Source organism: Harpegnathos saltator, unplaced genomic scaffold, assembly GCF_003227715.2.
Source record: "Harpegnathos saltator strain DR-91 unplaced genomic scaffold, Hsal_v8.6 scaffold606, whole genome shotgun sequence".
In the NCBI taxonomy this organism is placed as follows: Eukaryota; Metazoa; Arthropoda; class Insecta; order Hymenoptera; family Formicidae; genus Harpegnathos; species Harpegnathos saltator.
Genome location: NW_020230434.1, coordinates 20,208 through 27,245, shown reverse-complemented (window position 1 = coordinate 27,245; position 7,038 = coordinate 20,208). Strand labels below are relative to the sequence as shown.

The 7,038-nt window shown below is 33.9% G+C and overlaps 1 non-coding gene across 1 annotated transcript; it reads right to left on the bottom strand.

Annotated features, from left to right (window-relative positions):
• Positions 1 to 247: 247 nt before the first annotated feature.
• On the bottom strand, positions 248 to 320 carry TRNAA-GGC (transfer RNA alanine (anticodon GGC)). The gene has a single exon. It is a non-coding gene; the product is annotated as a tRNA-Ala (tRNA).
• Positions 321 to 7,038: the final 6,718 nt, after the last annotated feature.

The window sequence follows — 7,038 nt, the reverse complement described above, 5'->3', positions numbered from 1 at the left end:
CATAACTAAATACATTTTCGCTTTTCACAAATTAAACTTCTTTTTCATCCAAGAGCCTTTCGAATCAAACACTTTAGTGTTGAAAATGGGCTCCGCCTTGCAAAATACACGCCTGCACTCTGACTTAAATGTTATCAATACCATGAAGGAAGGAGGGCGTATTAGGTGGCGGCGACGGGACGCCATGCGTTCGGGACTTGCATCTTATTTTCGTTCCGAAGAGAGAAAAATACCGAGAGCGCGGTAGTCGCTAGACCGGGAATCGAACCCGGGTCTTTCGCTTGCCGGGCGACTGCTCTAGACCACTGAGCTATCTGACGCTCCACGTTCACGACATTCTCCTCTCCCTAGATAACGTTAAGAGATGTCGTTCGGAAGCGACATCTCTAGTGCTATCCCGAGCGCACGGCGACTACAGAGAGAGGCATTGTTACTTGTACCTGGTGGTACAAGCTGACAGTCTCTCAAAGTCAAAGGTTACTATCCTTTAAGACCTGCTGTCTATGTATGCCGGCCTCCACCGTTGCCCCTCCTTATCCGGTGCAAATCATATAAATATGCCCTGGGCTCGTTTAATTTCTGCTGCTTCAAGCGACTGAATTGCTTCTGTAATTTTACGAATCATGTCGGCTTTTGTAGTTGGACGCTCACGGTAAACTAAATCCTTTACTCTTCCCTATAAATAATAATCTAGTTCTGTGAGGTCCGGGGATCGAGGTGGATAATGGACAGGACCGTATCTTTCCAATCCACCTGTTGGAAAACAAACGATTGAAACTTGCTCGACTGATATGCGCTATATGCGCGGGACATGCATCCTGCTGAACATGTCACGACGTAATTGAAGATTGAGATTTTTCAATAAAATAGGTAATTCTCTTTCTATGAGATCTACGTATCTAAAGCAATCTAGATTGTCATCGAAGGAAATCGGACCTATGATTTGGTCGTCAATAATGCCGCACCATACATTTATTTTCCAAACACGTTGGCGATCTATCGTTCTCAACCAATGCAGATTACGCGGTGCCCAATAACGACAATTCCACGTATTTAGTTCTCCATCATTTTTGAACGTGCATTCTTCCGAAAATAGTATGCATCTATGAAAATTTTCTCTTTGGCGTCTTGACCAGTTGCAGAATGCAAGACGTTGTTTAATATCAACGTTGCTCAGATCTTGATGCAGCTCCATTCTGTAGGGATGAAATTTATTGCTCTTAAAAATAAGATTGATCGTAAACTTATTTACGCCAGCATCTTTTTCCCGCCGTCTATTGGAATGACATGGCTCAACGATTGTGGATGCAATGATATTCACTGACCGTTCATCTCTAACTCGTCGGCGGATGATCCTTCCTTTATTGTGATGGGATTGCACAAGGCCCTCAGTTCTAATTCTTCTGGGCAGTCGCGAAAAAACTTTCTGAGAATGAGGAAATCTGTTGGAGTAACGTTGTCGCCACGGTCTTTCAGTGACGGCGAATGATCCTGCTTAAAAAAAAACTTGCAACATGTCGTGCGCTTCCTCATTGGAATACACTATTTCTGGAAAAAGCTTTATCTAACTATTTTATCTAACTATATCCTTTACTTCACGGATAATGGAGAGACAATATTCATGGATATTCAACAACAAATCATTTGATTTGTAAATTCCAAACTCTGACGCATTAAACAGAACTTCGTATTATCGTTCTGAGCTCTGTAAAGGACAACGATGAATGTTGACAAACAGCAAAGATAGTACTGTTATTTTCTTGACAATTCAGTCCCTGAAGTTTGCAAGGGGTTTCGTGCGGACCAGACTCAAGCTCAAATGTAAAGGTCATTTAGAAATCAAAAATGACGTTTTTGAAAAACATTTTTCAAACCAAAATAACGTTTTCTTATGCGTAGAATTGAAACCACAATAAAAATATGCATGTTCCATTTAAAAATACGACCTTCCGGTCTGGATAACCCACTTCCGGTCGGACCCAGAAGTTGATAATATCACCAATCAAAAGAGCGTACCCGACATAGCTATAAAAATTTTTCAGATCCCCAAAAAAATTAATTTTCTAGATTTTAGAAGAGGTCGATGGGTGGTTTTGGATACCCTGTATATGTGCGTGTGTAACCAAAATTGTTCTCAGATATCCAAGTCATGGATAAAAAACTGAATTAGCTAGACAAATAGTAATAAGTTTCCGAAACTTTGTTTAAGTCTTTCTGAATATGGTTACGTAAGTTGACATTTTGTTTCAATGCTACGGCGAAAAATTTTTAATTTTATTTTCTTTTTAGAAGCATTTTTGTGACGAAAAACGAATCATAGAATAGGGATCCATAGAATATCGTTTGAAAACAATGAAAAAGCATTTAAGTACTCGGAAAAGAGGAGAACTTCCATAGAGTCTAAAGAAAGAAAAAACTTATTAAAGAGAAATGAAGCTATATAGAATGAATATCTGGACAAAGATTTGTTTAAGTTGAAGATTAATATAATAATGAAATTAAAATTAATGGAATAATATTTCGTATTGGTAAATCTTGTTTATTTTAGGTTGATCTTGCTCTAAAAATGCCAAACAATACTAATAAGAATGGTATATTTAGATTAACTGATGAAACGAGACAAAACCGACAAATTCAAGTGAGACATGGTAACGAAATGACACTAAGTAGTATTTTGGAAATGTATCCACGTTTTAAAGATTATGATGGTGAATTGGTAACATATTACTTTCTTAAAATTATCTTTCTAATGCTTCTTATGTAAAAACGTTTCTTTATTAATAATGTTTTCTTACAGATTCATAGAGAATTTATTGTTGAATTTCCAAATAATGATCATTTTTTATTAGATGTACAACTTTGCTTCCGCCGTTTTCCTATAGATGGCTTTAGCGGTAAGTGGTCGAAATAAATAGATCATAGACGTCATGCAATAAACTTGGGCATCTGTTAATATAACCCCATGGAAACATTAGGCGATTTGTGTCTGCATCATAAAGTTATTCTCGATTGAAAATGTCAGTTTACGAGCCAAATTCTCGTCATTTGCGGGAGGTTTTAATTTTCTGCTTCAATATGAAGAAATCTGCGGCTGAGGCTTATCGAATGCTCTCAAATACTTATGGTGAGGCCGCTATTAGTGAAAGAATGTGTGTGGTCGTGAGTGGTTTCAACGCTTCAAGAACGGTGATTTTCACATCGAAGACATAGCGGTGGAAGAGAGAAGGTTTTCAAAGATACGGAATTGGAGGCATTACTTAATGAAGACTCGTGTCAAAGTCAAGAAGAATTGGCACGATCATTGGGAGTGTCTCAACAAGCAATTTCAAAACGCCTCAAAGACATGGGAATGATTCAGAAGCAAGGAAATTGGGTGCCGTACGAGTTGAAACAGAGAGATGTTGAACGACATTTGTTTGCTTGTGAACAGTTGCTTAAAAGGCAAAGACGGAAGGGATTTTTGCATCGCATTGTGACTGGGGACGAAAAATGGGTTCATTACGATAACCCCAAGCGCAGAAAATCATGAGCATATCCTGGCCATGCTTTCACGTCGACAGCCAAACCGAATATTCACGGCTCCAAGGTCATGCTCTGTATTTGGTGGGACCAGCTTGGTGTAGTGTATTATGAGCTGTTAAAACCGATTGAAACAATCACAGGCGATCGTTATCGAACGTAATTAATGCATTTGAGCCGAGCATTGAAAGACAAACGGCCGCAATACAACGGGAGATACGATAAAGTGATTTTGCAGCATGACAATGCTCGATCCCATGTTGCGAAAGTGGTCAAGACATATTTGGAAACGTTGAAATGGGAAGTTCAACACCACCCGCCGTATTCTCCAGACGTTGCTCCCTCTGACTATCACTTGTTTCGATCAATGGCACACGGCCTGGTTGACCAGCACTTCCGGTCTTATGAAGAAGTAAGAAATTGGATCGATTCGTGGATCGCTTCAAAAGATGACCAGTTTTTTCAACGCGGGATTCGTACGCTGCCCGAAAGATGGGAGAAAGTAGTGACCAGCGATGGATAATACTTTAAATCATAAATGTATAACCAGTTTTTTATAATAAAGCCTCGAATTTCGGAAAAAAAAACGGCGGAAGCATAGTTGTACCTAATAGTACAATTTGTAACATTTTGTGCCACGTATTTTACAATATTGTGCCTCAAACGCACCGGATGTATTGGAACCAATTAATAATATTGAAGGTAATAATTAATCTAAAAAGTGTACAGAATATCTTCCTCATCGTGTGTGTATGTGTGTGTGTGTATGTATTAATAAAAATTATTTTTTATGCAGACAACTTGAAAGCTTTAATAGTGTTACCATATTTATTACCGTCTCCTAATTACACGAAACGAAAGGTATGTACGTTACATTAGTTAAGTATTACATCAATTAAGGTATAAACATTAAGGTATAAACATTAAATATGTTCGTAAATCTATTATAAAATATTTTAATACAAAATTATTGCATTTAGACAAAGAACGCAACACAAGCAAGAGTGGAAAGAATTATATGACAAGACAGTCAACTTTATTTTCTAAAATAACAATACCACATAAAAGTTTACTGATATTTAAAAATGTAAGTATACAATTTGAAATATATTATTATATTTGCTAACAGAGAGCCATTTTTTTAATAATCACGGAAATTTAATCAAAAAATAATTGTTAAATCTAGGCGCAAGAAAATATATTTACACGTGAGTACAATACAGCAGATGAAAAACGGCTTAATAAAAAAAACGTGTAAACTTATTTGATATGCAGCACTGAACAAAGGAAAGGAACTTTTTATATTAAAGCAGATGACCATCTCATTGAGATTAGTAACAATGGTTTACGAGTTTTCGATATTCTGCTCAAGTTGCATTATTGCTTTGACATACAATTTTCAGCAGATTTGGTTAATTTTTATGATTTTATAACTATTATAGTTGTTTGCTACATTTAGTGGAACCAAAAGCAGGTTGTACAGCATTAGATATTATTTTGAAAAATATACCAACGCATATTACATCCGACATCATTAATCTGACAGCGTTAAATACGTAAGTAAATATAAATGCATTATATAAATGCATTAAAGACTTGCAAAAGTTACGTCGTTTATTATTATTTTATTATTTTTTACTTGTTAATAGTGACAAAATTGTAGTTGTCATATTCAATGGAAACATCTGTTATCATTTTTACAATATTCTATGTAAATTTTTATTCTGCTACATTTATATTTAAAATAATAATTTATCTTTTAAAGTTATATATACCGTTTGTTTCTTTTAAATATATGCTTGAAAAAATTTTGCAAGGTTTTAGAACATTTTATTATACGTAAATAATATGAGAAAACAATAAATTATTTATTGCAGACAATCCGAAGATGAGGAAGACATTTAAAAGTATAATACAAAATAAATATAGTACAAAGTAAATATAGTACAAAAAATATAACTATAAGGTGATATTATTTTGCGCGTTGTTTATTTGGATGTTATTTGGATTTTATTTGGATGATATTCTGTTTAGCGCGGTAAAAGGGCAAAACAACAAAAAAATTGTTTTCGAAAAGAGTTGTCTATTCTTTCCGTCGCGCTAGGGAGAGGAACGAGCGTCTCTCTCGAGATAGTAGGGAACAGATGACTAATATGTATATTACAGTCTTTTCATTCATTTGTAACACTCTTATATGTTTTTCATATACAGGGTGTCCCAATTTAAAGGATCCACTCAAATATCTCAGAAACACAGCGTTAATCGAAAAATGCTTAAGACAAAAGTTATTTAGCTTGAAGGGGGACATAGGACAGCGATAGTATTTTATTTATAGATGGCGCCACTTTCGAGATATTCACTGACTATCAATTTTTTAAAATGGAAATCCCAGTTTTTATTATATTATCTTTTTCTATTTATTAAATTAATTTAAACAACTTTTGTTTGAAACATTTTTTATTTGCTTAATATATTTTGAGATATTTAAAGAAAACTTGGAAACTTTTCCAAGTTTCCATTTACCTTACGATATCTCACTAACTATTCGTCGAAAGAAAAAATAGTATTAGACTTTTTTACTTTTCTTACTATCAAGAATATATTACTATAATAGTGCCCTAACTTTTATTAATTTAATAATTTTGAAATTTCCAAAGGTTAATAAGTTAATAAAAGTTAGGGCACTATTATAATAGTATATTCTTGATAGTAAGAAAAGTAAAAAAGTCTAATACTATTTTTCTTTCGACAAATAGTTAGTGAGATATCATAAGGTAAATGTTGGAAAAGTTACAAAGTTTTTCTTAAATATCTCAAAATATATTACGCAAATAAGAAAATGTTTCAGACAAAAGTTGTTTAAATTAATTGATAGAAAAAGATGATATAATAAAAAACTGGGATTTCCATTTAAGAAAATTGATAATCAGTGAATATCTCGAAAGTAGCGCCATCTATAAACAAAATGCTATCGCTGTCCTATGCCTCCTTCAAGCTAAACAATTTTTGTCTTAAGCATTTTTTTAGTTAATGCTGTGTTCCTGAGATATTTGAGTGGATCCTTTAAATTGGGGCACCCTGTATAACTGATAGTAATATAATGTAGCAATTATTAAATCGATCTTTTCTTAATTTATGTTGTAATTTTATTTTACTTATTACTCATATTTTTTTCCTTTAATAATCAGTAAAACTCAAAAAACATTTACATCAATTTTGCAACTATACTTATTAATTATCAGAGGAAAAGGAATATTTTATTAATGTGTTTCATCCATTATAAATGTTATTTTGTATACATATTTTTTATTTTGTTTGTAAATTATTTTAACTTGTTTTGCTCAAATTATACTCAAAAATTTTGAGTATATAATTGCTTGCTTTAGCGGTTATCAATCAATATACAGGGTGTCCCATTTTAAGAGTCCACCCCAAATATCTCTCTTATTTTTTATTTTAGAGAAAAATGGTTCAGACACGTTTTATATAGTTTCGAGGGGGCCATAAGATGGTACTATT